A 15269-nucleotide genomic window follows, 5' to 3' on the forward strand; every position below is an offset into this window, starting at 1 on the left:
CTAGCTTTCCATAGAAAGAAGATAATGAAGTGTGTAAAAAGAGTTCCATTCATGCAAATTGGATAGAATTGATCAGTACTAAAATGCGCAAATACACAAGAAACAATGGGAAAATCAGTGTGTGTGTGTGTATGTGTGTCCATTCCCAGTTTGAATCACAGAGATAAATACATAAGTATCTTTGCAATTTTACTTTTCTCCAGAGAGGACTTTTTTTTTAATTTTTAAAAATTTAATTATAGTTTTTATTTACCAGATATATGCATGGGTAATTTTACAGCATTGACAATTTCCAAACCTTTTGTTTCAATTTTTCCCCTCCTTCCCTGCCCCCAAGGTGGCAGGTTGACCAATACTTGTTAAATATGTTAAAGTATAAATTAAGTACAATATATGTATACTTGTTCAAACAGTTGTTTTGCTGTACAAAAATAATTGAATTTTGAAATAGTGTACAATTAGCCTCTGAAGGAAATACAAAATGCAGGTGGACAAAAATAGAGGGATTGGGAATTCTATGTAGTGGTTCATAGTCATTTCCCAGAGTTCTTTCTCTGGGTGTAGCTGATTCAGTTCATTACTGCTCTATGGAACTGATTTGGTTCATCTTATTGTTGAAGAGGGCCATGTCCATCAGAAATGATCTTCATTGTTGTTGTTGGACTATATAATGATCTCCTGGTCCTGCTCATTTCACTCAGCATCAGTTCATGTAAGTCTCTCCAGGCCTCTCTGAAATCATCCTGCTGGTCACTTCTTACAGAACAATAATATTCCATAATATCCATATACCACAATTTATTCAGCCATTCTCCAATTGATGGGTATCCACATAGTTTCCAGTTTCTGGCCACCACAAAGAGAGCTGCCACAAACATTCTTGCACATATAGGGAGGACTGGTTTTTGCCAAGAAGAAAGAGAATAGGAGATTGGAATCAAGAAGGTAGCCTGTTTTGCTCCCCTTAGAAAAGGGGTATTGGACTAGAATTATATGTATCTGACCCTGAATATATTACTATTCTTGGGGTAATAATTTGTAATTTCAACCCTCTTTTTCTGGTTAGTATTCCTTAATGGAGAAAGAGTGTTGAAAGCAATATCTGAAGTCATATTGACTTCTTTCCCAAACAAATAAGAGTTACACACACACACACACACACACACACACACACACACACACACACACACAATCATCGTAATAATGAATAAACCCAATTATTCAAGCTAATAACAAAAACAGAGAAGTTACACAGATAAGTATATACCAGATATTTCTCAGAGTTATCCCATTAGAACTAAGATTTCTCAGTTCAACCAAGAAATTCCCTTAATTTACCCAAGGGGAAATTCTACTAAAGTCTCTAGTGCAGCAAAATGGAAATTGGGACAATTTTAAGGTACCTCATTCTCTCTCAAGGTGCCAACTTTTCCCTAAAGTCTTCTCTTTCTTCAAGAGTCTCTCCTTAAAGCAAATTGTGAACCATATATGTCCTCCCTTGAAACCAAGAGACAGGAAAATTATCTTTTTACAACCTCTAGACAATTTTACAACTATTGCTAGCACAGAGCTTTCTGCAAATAAGGAGAGGCTTATGCAAATACCCAAACTTTACTCTGAGGTACCCAATGCTTAAATGGCTGCTCTACTAGAAATTCCAAATTATCTGAGTTCTTTTTTTCCCCCAAATTTTCCAATTCTGAGAAATTCCAAAAGATCATTTTTGCTTTGCTAATCCTCAAAATGCTCATTTTAAGAGTATTTTTACATATAGGACATATGTTTTTTGATTGCTGGAATATCTTTGTTCAGGATCCTGGGCCTAAGGAAAAGCAAACACTATCTCTTCTCACCACTGAAAATTTGAAATATAGTTAAAATCTAATCAAGAAGACTAATGCATACAGCTCTTATTCAGAAGAAGAGATATAATGAAAGGACAATACTTAGCTATAAAATACAATTTACAGATAATTAGATCCAGTTTCTTGATTTGTGCTTATTTTATGTATACAAAGCACTCATTAAAAAAAGAATTCATGGATAGGCAGATAGATTGATAGATGGATGGATGGATGGATAGATAAACAACAACTATGTGGTTATTGGTACTACTTGCTTTTTCTTGAGCAGCTCTACCTGCCTAGTTTTTAAAATCTTGGAAATGCTAAGGAATCATTCTGATTTCTCTCAGCAGATGGTTGTCAACAATTCAGGGTATATACAGCTGACTCTCATACAGTTTTCCAACAGGAGTACTGTGCCCTAACACAGGCGAAGGAAGAATTTAAACAAATCCATACTTGCTCAGTGGGAGCTATGCACTAGTGAGCATCTCTACAGATAGTCCCACTATCATCACACTTAGGTATTAAAAGTACAGGTTTGCATTTTCCAATTGATAAATGTTCAAAGGATATAGACAGAAAATTTTCATATGAAAACATTGAAACCCTTTCTAGTCATATGAAAAGGTGCTATAAATCACTATTGACTAGAAAAATGTAAATTAAGACAACTCTGAGTTATCACTACATACCTCTCAGATTGGCCAAAATGACAGGAAAAGATAATGATGAATGTTTGAGGGGATGTGGGAAAACTGGGACACTGATACATTGTTGGTGGAATTGTGAATGCATCCAGCCATTCTGGAGAGCAATCTGGAATTATGCCCAAAAAGTTACCAAACTGTGCATACCCTTTGACCCAGCAGTGTTACTACTGCACTTATATCCCAAAGAGATCTTAAAGGAGGAAAGGGGACCTGCATGTGCAAAAAAAGTTTGTGGCAGCTCTTTTTGAAGATAGTGGCAAGAAACTGGAAACTGAGTGGTTGCCCATCAATTGGAGAACGGTTGAATAAATTGTGGCATATGAATGTTATGGAATATTATTATTATTCTATTAGAAATGATTAGCAGGATGGTTTTAGAGAGGCCTGGAGAGACTTACATGAACTAATGCCAAGTGAAGTGAACAGAAGCAGGAGATCACTGCACATGGCAACATCAATATTATACAATGATCAATTCTGATGGACATGACTTTTTTCAACAATGAGATGAGTCAGGCCAATTCTAGTGATATTGTGATGAAGAGAACCATCTGCACCCAGGCAGAGGACAGTGGGAATTGAGTGTGGAACACAACATAGCATTTTCACTCTTTCTTGTTGTTTGCTTGCATTTTATTTTCTTTCTTATTTTTTTCCCTCTTTGATCTGACTTTTCTTGTGAAGCAAGATTATTGTATAAATATACATACATATATTGGATTCAACATATATTTTAACATGTTTAACATAGATTACTTGCCATCTAGTGGAGGGGCTAGGGGAAAGGAGGGAAAAACATGGAACACAAGATTTTGTAAGGGTCAATGTTGAAAAATTATCCATGCATATGTTTTGAAAATAAAAAAAAACTTTAATAAAAAATAAAAGCACAGCCTTGCAATAGGTGGGTACTAGAGTTATGCATACTGCTAGGTATGTATGTATAGGTACCCATTTTTATTTTCTAGAAATAGAATCCCAGGATTTGTAGTTGAAAGGGAACTTGAATATATGATCCATTTATTTCATTTAACTGAATCCCAAAAATGTGTGATTGTTTGCCCCAAGTTGCAAACCAGTAAATGACAGAATTAGAATGAAAATTCAGATTGTATCTGATTTCTAAATTGGGCACTTTTCACACTACATTATACATAAAGGCTACCTTGAGTCAAGTAAGGCTGTTGTTTGTCATGGTGATTATGTTGCTGTTGCCCACATTACTATGCAATTCTCTACCTAGTCTCTTTTTTCTGCTTTTACCAAAAAGAATATTTATAGGTTTTAGGTTGCCTCAATTGATGCCAGCAGTCTAACTCCTATAAATATAGTATAGCCAAAAACCCTAAAAATAGCACCAAACAATAATAATCAAGAAATCTAATGAGAAACCACAGCAAGTGACAACTTCCTTCCTAGAACTGCATAAAAAGTCAACCAGGAACCCATGAACGTTAGGAAAGTGGGTCTTCCAGTAAAGATAGTGTGAATACAAAGGCAGGAGCCTTCCAGCATGACAAGAGACTGGCTAGAGATATCTTTAGACTGCAAAGCCTCTCAAGGTAATATCTAGATTGGTTGCAAATTCACAGTGAGGAAGTAACCAGGAATGTGAATAGGCAGTGTTCACACTGGGATAACCTAGGCTCAGAAACTTTTAAGTTCACAAGACTGACCAGAGTATACCTGTGAGGACTTTGAAGAGTAATCCAGTAGAAGCCTAAAATCTACCAATGCTATTGATATAAGTACAAGTTAGAAGGTGTATATAACTGCAGAAATGCAGATAACCCAGAATGAGACCAAGCAGACTTGATTATCCCACCGAAAAGTATAACAGGGGACAGATTCTGGCTCCTGGAATAAACCCCCAAATTTAGGAAGTAAAGCTAGAGATATAAACAAAGACAGTTATTACCATAAAAATTATTATAGATGCACATATATGAAAAAAAAACATCAAATCTAAAAGAAGATAGTATTTTTATAACTTCAGGCAGACTCAAAGGAAAAAATGGATTTTCCATAAAGACCACACAGATATCTAGAAGAAATGAAGGAAGATATGGGGTAGGGGAAAGGGAAGGAAGAAAATGAAATAAAAGTTCTAGAGAGAAGAATTAGGATAATAAATATCTTAGAACAATGAAAAGTTTGATAAACTTTGCCCAAGTTATAGACACCCTAAAAGTTAGAATAGAACAAAGAGATCATTGATACCATGAGATGATAATGTGTTAAAACAAAATCAAAAGATTGACACAAAAAGATGAAAATTTAGTGTCTACCATGAAAAAACATGAAAACATGAAAAAAATTTAATAAGAAATAATTTTAAAATTATCATACCTGAAAGTCATGATTTAAAAAAAAGAAACCTGAATACTACATTTCAACAAAATGATAAATAAGTCTTATTAGAAATAAATGGCAAATAGAAAAAAAATCTACTTTCCCCCTCCTTAAAGAAACCAAAAAAACAGTAAAACCAAGGACTGTCTTTCTATTTATTTGTTTCTCTCTCTCTCTCTCTCTCTCTCTCTCTCTCTCTGTGTGTGTGTGTGTGTGTGTGTGTGTGTGTGTGTAAATTGGGATTAAAGTAACTTGCTCAGGATCACACAGCTAGGAAATGTTAAGTATTTGAGTGGGATTTGAACTCCAGAGCCATAGCTCCAGCTGCATTCATCTAGGTGCCTAGACCTAAGATTATCTTATCTAAAATCCTAAATTTCAAGTTAAATAAAAAATACTATAAGCATCACTTAGTGCAATGCTTGTACATAGTAGGAGCTTAATAAAAGTTAATTGATTGGCCGGAAAGAAAATGCTAAGTATTAAAAACCAAAACTGGGGCTTGCATAACATTTAACAGATTTTAGTATAAATTAAAGTTTATCTTAAAATGCAATCTTTAAAGAGGCATAAGATAAAGGCTTACAACTAAGAATAATTTATTCTTAAAAAGGGAATATAATTTTTCAGAGGGATCTTTGGCGGAATAAATTCCTGATGAGGAGAAACTTTGAGAGGGCAGAGAAAAACCTCAGAGGTAACTTTGAAAGGTAAATTTATGATTGTTAGGGAGGTATTGTATAATCAATAGTAAGACAAAACAATGGCTGAATGAATTATGTTATATGTTGTCATAGCATATGTAAGAAAAAAACAAGAGATCATTTCAGAGAATCCTGAGAAAATACATAGACTAATATAGAATGAAATGGGCAGAACTAGAACAATTTATATAACTAAAAACAAAACAAAAACAATTTCTAAAGACTTAAATACTCTGATCAATGCAATAACCAACAGTGGGCTCCAGAGCACCTATGTTGAAGCATCTTATCCACTTAGCAAATATTTAGATTGCTACAGACTATATAAATTTTTTTTTCTTAAAGCAAGCTATATGAAATACAGATTTACAATTTCACACTCAACTTCCTTTTTTCTTCACTTTGCATAGGAAAATGTTCTTTTTTGGGTGTCTGTTAAGTTTAGAATTTTTAAAAGAGAAAAAGAAAAAAAATTTACAGAATAGTAAATCTTTGTAACTGTAGCTAGAATAGGGATATGATTATAAGGGATACCATAAACACAAATCCAAACTATTGACCTCTTCCAAAGTAACTGATGGTCATGTTTGGTTTCTCTTAGCTCTAAAATTGTGTAAATTCATGGTAGTAAATGAGAATATTCCTAGGGCACTCCTATTCTGGTATACAGATACTGTTCTATAACAAGGCCTGGAAAATATTTGAAAGTGAGTCCTGTCTCCTTTGTGTGGTTCTGTTGGCTGGTGTAAATGTACACCAATGCAATTCCTTATATTTTTTTCCTTTTAAATATTTCTCAGCTCCTTGGAAAATGTTACAAAGGATTTTGTGGTAGGTGACATTTTGAGAGGGATATAGTGAGTTAAGAAAACAGCTGAGGAGAGGGTGATTTAATTGGTCTAGAGGAAGCATACTCTGATATAGCTCCTTTGTCTCCTTTTAACCAACTCATTTGGGACTAATCATTTTAAAATCGGGTTTTGCAGTTAAGCAAACAACAGAGAGAACAGATTGTCTGAATGATACTTGAGTGGGAGTTCTGGCCAGTGAGGTCTGTCAGTTGCATGATTCTATTCCCCTGTAGCTCAGCAGCTATTAACTGGGCCTAATTAGTGAGCTGCCACATGCAACAAACACTTTATAATGTGCAATGTGTGAAATTTTTTAACAGCTTGGAAGGGATAGAGATATAACCTATAACAGAAGTCTTGGAGTTTAAGTGTCTAAAGGGAAAAATAAGAAGTTGCTGGTTGCTTCTGTGGCCACCAGGGGGTAGTGGAAGCTCATAAACCAATATCATCCCCCAAAGGCAAAGGATCACTTTTATTTGTTTATTCAATCGTGGGTCTTGAAAAGTGAATTATCAAGAACAGGGAAAATTCTGACATGTCATCATGGTAGGTGGAGGAGAAGAGTTAGTGCAGAAATTAGGAAAGGAGGATGAAATTATCACCTGGGTAAGACTTCATCAAATGAACATCAAATGAGATAGTATTTATAAAGTGCCTGTCACATAAAATGCTTGCTTCCTTCCTGTTCCCCTTTCTCTTCATCACAAAGATGTGTGCTACTTAAAAAGTCTTTACCTCAACCTACTTCTCCTTTTGAGTCTATAACAATGGTAGGAAAGTTCAATTACAAGGAAATAACAGAGCAAAGGGAAAAAAATTTATTTATCTTTACCTGCAAACACATGTCAGCACAGAGTTTAAATAACATTAAGCAATCTTTCCCAACCACTTGGATCAGAGTTTTGGCTGGTATGGGTGGACACTGTGTTCTACCTGTCATGGGGTCCTTTAAGCTTAACATTAAAAAACAACAATAACAACAACAACAACAACAACAACAACCATGAATCAGTTAACTGTTTTGATGATAGCTAGAATATGACAAAAGGACTAGGACAAATCGCTTGAAGCTGCAAAGACATTTTTTACTTGTTTCTTAGAGTTTTCCAAAATTAGAACAAAATACTGTTGGAAGTAATAGATTTCTCCTGACTGGAGGTTTTCAAGGAGACGATACCTGAGCATTTGGGTAAATTATAGTGGGAATTCTTTTGTGGGAATAGATTGGGCAGGATGGTGACTGAGATCCCTTCCAACTCAGGTTCTGTGATATGTAAAGTTGGAGGTTCTGGGACTGAAGAACAAAAATGGCTTTGGTATGCTCCATTGCCTGAGGACATTTACCAAAAAAAAAAAAAAAAAAAAAAGGAGCTATGTGATGCTTCCCCAAGGACAGAGACTGACAAACAAAATGATTGTAAAAGATGTATCCATGGTGACATGAGAGGAGGTTTGTAAGGGGAGGTTGATTGGAGAACTCATCAAATTGATCAGGGAATTCCCTAATCAACCGCCTTTACACAACAAAATTGCATTTCTCTCCAAGATTTTAAACAGTTCTAATAAAATAGATCTGGTTTCTTTTATAGGTAATTTGGAGAATGTCTACCCTAATTTAAAAAGGATGTACATAGTGCCAAAAAAGAAAATTTGAGAATTATTTCCAAATTGACTAATACCTATGACTATGGAAGAAACTCAGGAGGCAATTACATTTTTAGGCAATCTGTCTAAGAGAAAATATTGAAAGGAAAAGGAAATTTGATGCTAATTAATGACAAATAGTAGCATTTGGATTGAAAAATCCCCTCTCCCAAATGGATCTTAAATTTTCCCTTGGATCTGCATAACTACTTATAGGTATACTCACATAAGGAAACTTTAGTTTTTCTTGTCTATGTGTAAGACATAACCTTATGCAAAACATATTATATGTTGAAGGGAACACAGCCCCTGAAAGCAAATATTGTCCTTATGCTACTGGAGACTTGAGATCAGCAATGGCATCATTGGTGCCCAGATTTAAAGCTGGAAAAGCTCATGGAGGCCATATAACCAAATTTTCATTTTACAGATGATGAAACTGAGACTGGGACAGACCACAACTTGTCCAAAATCATTTAGGGGGTATTGTGTCATTGCCAGGCATCCAACCCAAGTCTTGCCTCTAAATATAGTTTTTCTTCTGCTGTTACCTTTATGACCCAATCTAAGGTTTGTTTGTTTTTTGTTTGTTTGTTTGTTTTTAAGTTTATCTCTCCAAAGACTAAACCAAAGAAAGACTCATTTGTAGCAATGACACTAATCTACAGATGAACTTGGATAAGCATTTGATCTTATTGAAAGGAGGTCCTGTATTGAATATATCACTATCTGCCCAGAGAGGTTCACATTTACGTATCTGGTTGCCTACAACATAGCTCCACCTGCTTGTTCTACCAGTCCCTCAAACACATGCCCAAACCAGAGCTAATCATTTCTGCTCTAAACTTGGTCCTATACTTCCTTCCAAATTAAAATATCTTTTTTTTTTTTTAAACTTTACTATGGTCATAGCAACATCATTCGCCCAGATTCTCACATTTCAAACTTTGGTGAAACTTTGGACTCATTTCTCACATTCACATGTCATAACTAAACATTTTCCATGCCTTGTGACTTCAACTGGCAAAAGATTTCTTTAATTCATTCTTATGTTTCTCTTCCCACTGCCATCACTCAAGTACAGGCTTTCCTTAGGACCTACACAGATCATTACAAATACATGTGCTTGCAACCATTTTCTTCTGTCTCTAATCCATTTTCCACTTTATCCCCAGAATAATCTTTTCTTTTTCATAGATTGGATCATGTTATTTCTCCAACCCCAATCTCTATTGCTTAGCAAATAAAACTGAAGTTGCATAGTAAGGTATTTAAAGCCCTCCACAATTACCATAGTAACTTTCCAAAATTATCTCATGCTATTCCCCTTAAAATAATTTATGCTTCAGCCAAACTGATCTGTTTCTTGTACTCCACATATGATCTACTCTTTATCCCATTAGCATCTTTCTTCATGATGTTTCCTATTCCTGGACTCAGCCTACTTCCTGCCTGTCTATTTCCTATCCATACTTTAAAGTCAAACTCAAATGCTTTTTCTTCTAGAAAAAACTTCTTTAATTTCCCCAAACAATCATGGCCTTGTCCCTCTTGGATTTATAGAGCACTTTGCTTGTCCATCTTTTAGATTTATCAAGTGGTGTTTTATATTACACAAGTAATTAGCTTTCTAGAGTATAAGCTCTATAAAGGTAGCATCTGTATTTTATTTGTATCTCTCCTGGTACCTTATATATTTTCTAAACATTGTCTAAATAAATATTTTTTGAATTGAATCAAACACAGGTGTAGAAAAGTATAATGACCTGGGAAAGGATTCTGGCTATGTTGGAAGTAATTGGTCCCAACAGTATTTCTGATATCATTTTCCCACTCCTATTAATATTAATAATTGGAATTTTGTAGCACTTGAAAGTTTATAAAATGCATTTCACATAGGCTTATGAGAAAAGTAATACAACTATTACAGTATGATCTCTGTTTCACAGATGAGTAAGTAGAGTTTCAGAAAAGTAAAGTTATTCAGAAAAGTAAAGTGATTTGCATGGGATCACAGAGGTAGCAACAATTTCAGAGCTAGGATTCACATCCAGATCTCTTCACCAAGCCATTAATCTTACAGATTCACATCTTTCCATTCATATCTACAACTTTTAAAATATTCTTTTCTCTCAGTTTCTTAACCATTTCATGTCCTATAACTTCTGTGTTCACTCTCAGACATTCACTTTAGACTTCATCACTATTTGAAATTATTTCAAGATTCTAAATTCTGAAACTATCTTTTCTTACCCTTAGTCTTCTGAACTTTTATCTTTCCCTCAAGTTCCTCCTATGCCCTTTTCCCTTAACTGTCAGGATCTCTGGTCTTTTGATTCTTTCCTATTTTCCAAGTTGTTGCTTCTGTTCTGATTTCACAGTCATACCTCTGTTTCAGCTATTTCATGATTCATTCTTTTTCACCTAAATCAGAATTACTCTTGTAGCAATTGGAATAAGGTTTCTATAAGTTCAAGGAGTTTAAAAATGAAGAGACTGGATTAGTTTCTCCTGCTCATTTCTATTCTTGCATTTGTTGGCCTCTCCAAAATAAGTGATTATGCAGTAACTCTATATCTACCTTGGGGAAGAAGAAAAGGAAACCAACAATAGATATATGTCCAGAATGATTTTTAAAAGATATTTTTAAAATCTTGTGTGGAGACAGAAATGGGATATTTCAGGTCTCCAAATCTGTGTCTAGATTGGAATAGTGGTATGTTAGTTCCTTAGAAGGTGATGGGGCAGCTCTAAAGATAATTTCCTTCATTTTTTTATTTTGCATGGGAAAAATTCCATCTCTGACATGTATTAAAGGTGCTCCATCTTTTTGGAAGGTGGTGATTTGTGGGGAGGCCAGTGTGTTCTGCTGCCCTGATTTCTAGATCTATACTTTATGAATCTTTGAGGACAGTAATTGTTTGAGAAGTATAGAAATAGGAAAAATAGAATGTTTCCTGATTGACCTAATATGAGTATGTGGGGTCTTTTTATGATAGTTACTTGGTGTCATTTAAACCCAGATGGACATTTATCTATGAAATTATTATTAGGAAAAGGTGGGGAGATTTCTCAACTGATCCTAAAGATGAAATCAAAAAAGCAAAGGACAATTAATGGCACAGAACACTTAACAAGTAATATCAGTATGAATCTTCTCAGAGTATTCTGTTTCTTAAGTTAGTTAACACATGCCTGGGTTAGTCTTCCAAGTGAGGAAACATTATAGTGATACTTTTGGATTTCTCCTTTCCTGTTATGCCAGTCACCAACTCTGGATCCCTCCACCATCTGCTCTTCCCCTAAAATTACGGATACTGCTGGAGGAATTGCATGTGCATGTGTATGGTTATATTATATTGCAAGCAATTTTGATTTATTTGCATTTCTTAGAGGTACACAAGAATGATGTGGTCTCTCTGTTTCCTTGATCCAGGCTGGTATAATTAAAAAGATTATTGATTCTGGATTCGGATCTGGTCTGTGAAACTTTGTTTCTTGGACAATGTACTTAATTTCCCTCATCCTCAATTTCCTCCTCTGTAAAATGAAGAGTTGGAGCAGATGATCTCTGAGATCCCTTTCAGCTCTCAATCTATAATCTGATGTTGAGGCATGTTGGAGGGTTGGGGATAAAGAATGATATCCTTATCTTCATCTCTATTTTTCTCTAGGTTGTATCAAGAAGAATTGCTTTGCACGCAATGTTTCCATAGGATAAAGCAGGGACCTAACTTAAAAAATAAATCCACAACAGTGCTACGCATATAGGGAATATTCAATATTCAATAAATATAAGGATTCAAAAAAGATTCCATGTGCAGGAAGCCATTCTGAGTCCTCTTAATTCTAGTGCCTTGATTCTGTTGATTATCTCCAATTAATCCTGTCCATAATTTTTTGTTTGTTTGTTTTCTTAATTTGAGCCTCCAGTGTTTAACATAGTATTCAGCACATGATAGGCCCTCAATGTATATTTATTGACTGACTATCTTATTAAGAAAGCTCAGTTAGATGTTTCCTAAGATACTTTTCAATTAATAATAGCTGAAATTTGTTAGATTTTATGTACATTATTTAATTTGATTCTCACCAAAAAATCTTAATAGTGTCATAAAAGTCTTAATGCACTTCACTGACTTAATTTCCACTAAAATTTTTGAGATGTGCTATTACCAGTTCCATTTTACTGATGAAGAAACTAAAAAAGAGAGAATAAGTGGTGTGAACTCTGTGATCAATTTGGCCAAATTACTCATTTGATTTTTTTAAACTAAATTTAAGCAAATCAATTTGTTTCAGTATTGTGTGAAATAGCCTTAAACAAAGCCTGTAAAGTCCAAATGAACATTCTATGGCCTAAGTAGGCACTGACCATTAGCTAATCAGTTCATATCGCTGGTCTTGTTTTCTAATGATACAACAGCTAAAAGTTTCCTCACAGGCTGATAAAAAAATAGGGTGGATCAAGAGTGTCCTGGCAAATGTTTAACAATTGAATCTCCAACATACAAGATACATTTTAAAGTTAAACCATATTATTAGCATTTTTCCATCACCTTATTAAATCTGGATAGTCCGCAAAAAATAAACCAAGCCAGTTTTGAAGATGCTCATGATAAAAATTTAACGAGGTTCTCAAGATCTGCTATAAGTGGGCTGCAGCATGCCCTGGATGCATTCTACTATAGTGAATAGGTATTAAAGGAGTTGTTCAAAGTATCTGAGTTTGCATTCTGCCTCAGATGCTAATAGAAAAGAGGGTGATTATGAGAATGGAATGAAAAAAGGTACCTAAAGTGCTATTACCTACTTTCCCACCCCTCAAAGAATTCAAAGTACATTGTCTACTAGGAATTAAAACACGATTTTCCACCTTTTAGTCAAAAGAGAAATTAAGATAGAAAAAAAATCCTTTGGAATACTTGAATTTAACATAAGGATATAAAAATTTAACATAGATGCTGAACTTTCCGCTTTCCAAATGTGCATATTTTATTTCATATTAAATATTGAAAACAGAAAAAAACTTTTATGTGTATGTGTGTGTGTGTGTGTGTGTGTGTGTGTGTGTGTGTGTGTGTGTGTGTATGTGTGTGTTTAAGAAGAGAAGGCCTAGACATGTCTGGAAGCCTAAAATAAATTCTTGACAAATATTTAATTATTCTAGTGAGAGGATTATAGAGGTTATTTGTCTTCTTCATAGGAGATTTCAGCTTACTTTCCTTTGTGGTCCTGGAACCCTAAGAGGCTGAGTGCTTAATCTTTACTTAAGTGCTTGAATTAGTTTGTTTGTTTCTTGAACAAACATGGCAGGCTCCTGTTTTATGTTTCCAAGTTTCAAGCTATTTAAAAAATACCTGATGACCCAAATGCTTTGTGGTTTTGGATACTATACCAAATAAACCAAAATCACCTTTGGTTTCCCTTTAAGCTTAAATTGAATATGTGCCTCAATACTTTTGTTTCATCTATGAATTATTTTTTTCACTCTTACTTTTAAATCGCTAGGGAGAGGTTAGGAAGTACTTCTGATCAACCATCTGTTTCCAAGAAAACATTTGTTGTTGTACAGATCTGTTGACTTAGTCCCCCTGAGCCAAAACTGGTTTAAACCTAGGCCCACACATTTATGTATTTTTTTTTAAAGCTGAATTATTTGTATCTACTTCGAGGTTTATGATGTGTTAGACTAATAAAACGATTTAATCATCAATATCAATTTAAAAGGTGGTGAAATGGGAAACATGTTCCACATTTCCAAATTTTACCCTTTATTTTCCCTTAAATCCTCCTTTGAGAACAGCTTTTTATGGGAAATCCCCAATGTCTCTAGAAATTGTTAAAATTAGGCAAAGAAAGATGAGGGCTATTGATAAACAATCTGATGATAGAAGTAGTGCAAGTTTTATTATCCCTACTTTTCAGATGAGAGATCACAAACAATTAGCTGCCATCAACTTCAGGCCTTCTAATTTCAAAATCAGTGCTCTTTCCATTTAATGATGTTATTAAGTGTTGTTGTTGTTGTTGTTTTTAATAAGGAGGAAAAAAGCATTCTAGAACATGATTAGCAATAATAGGAGCAAAGGATATCATGAAGTAAATTAGCCATTCTTGGCTGTGCAGCTAGAATGAAGGCTCTTTATGTGAGTGTGACCAGTTTTAAAATGAGGAGACTTGATCCATTTTTTTCTGACCATTCTAATTTCTCCATTTGGTGGCTCATGCCTCTCCAAATGAATGATTGTGTGGTAACCTAGCAGCTGCCCTGGCTGGGGGATGGGTGGATGGGAGAGAAGAGGGAGAAGGAGGGATGGAAAAAAGCCCAAGGACAAGACTCATGTGTCCAGAAGACATTTCTCAAAGGATTTTTCTTTTTCACAATCACATGGAAATATGAGTAGGTTGCTCAAATCCTCAGATTTGCATTCAGATTAGGATGATAGTGCAGCAAATCCCACTAGGATGTCAGAATGACTTTTTAGCTTTACACACATCCCTCCCACCACCTAGGCTCTATTTAAAATTTTGTATAAGAGAAATCCCATCTCTGTCTTGTATTAGAAAAGCCCTTAACTCTCCTTTTATAAGGTTGCAGGATTGAGATTGATGGATGGCTATGTGTTATGTATTACCTTTGTTTCCAGATTTATTCTTTGAATTCCTTGAACGCTGTAATTGTTTGAAGGCCAAAAGAATACAGGATTGGAATATTTCCTCCTTGAAGTTGTTTAACAATAGTTGGTTGGAAGTGATATGTCACCCAGATAAGACTTTGTCTCTGAATTTATAACCGTTTCTTCTGGTTTCAGGGGTGAGAGCAGAAGAAAATAATAAGCAATTAAAACTACATAGGTATACTGGACAGTAGCCAATTAATATGAACAAGAGTCTTCCCAGGGAGTTCTACTTCTTAAATTCCAGACCTATGAAAAGAATTCTCTTGGGCTATTTTTTCTCAAAAGGTTCAAGGAAGGTACTTCATGCTTTTCTGGTATGATTTCTATGTAGGAATTTTAAATTCCTAGATTATATAGGGAGGAAGACAATAAGCTTTAGATGATAAATAGAAAAATTCTAATTAGGGAAGAAAGACCTTATATTTGTATAAATATAAAGTTGCAGATGATTTTGCTGTATTCTAGAACAAGAGATATC

This window comes from Sminthopsis crassicaudata, chromosome 3 (genome assembly GCF_048593235.1).
Source record: "Sminthopsis crassicaudata isolate SCR6 chromosome 3, ASM4859323v1, whole genome shotgun sequence".
In the NCBI taxonomy this organism is placed as follows: Eukaryota; Metazoa; Chordata; class Mammalia; order Dasyuromorphia; family Dasyuridae; genus Sminthopsis; species Sminthopsis crassicaudata.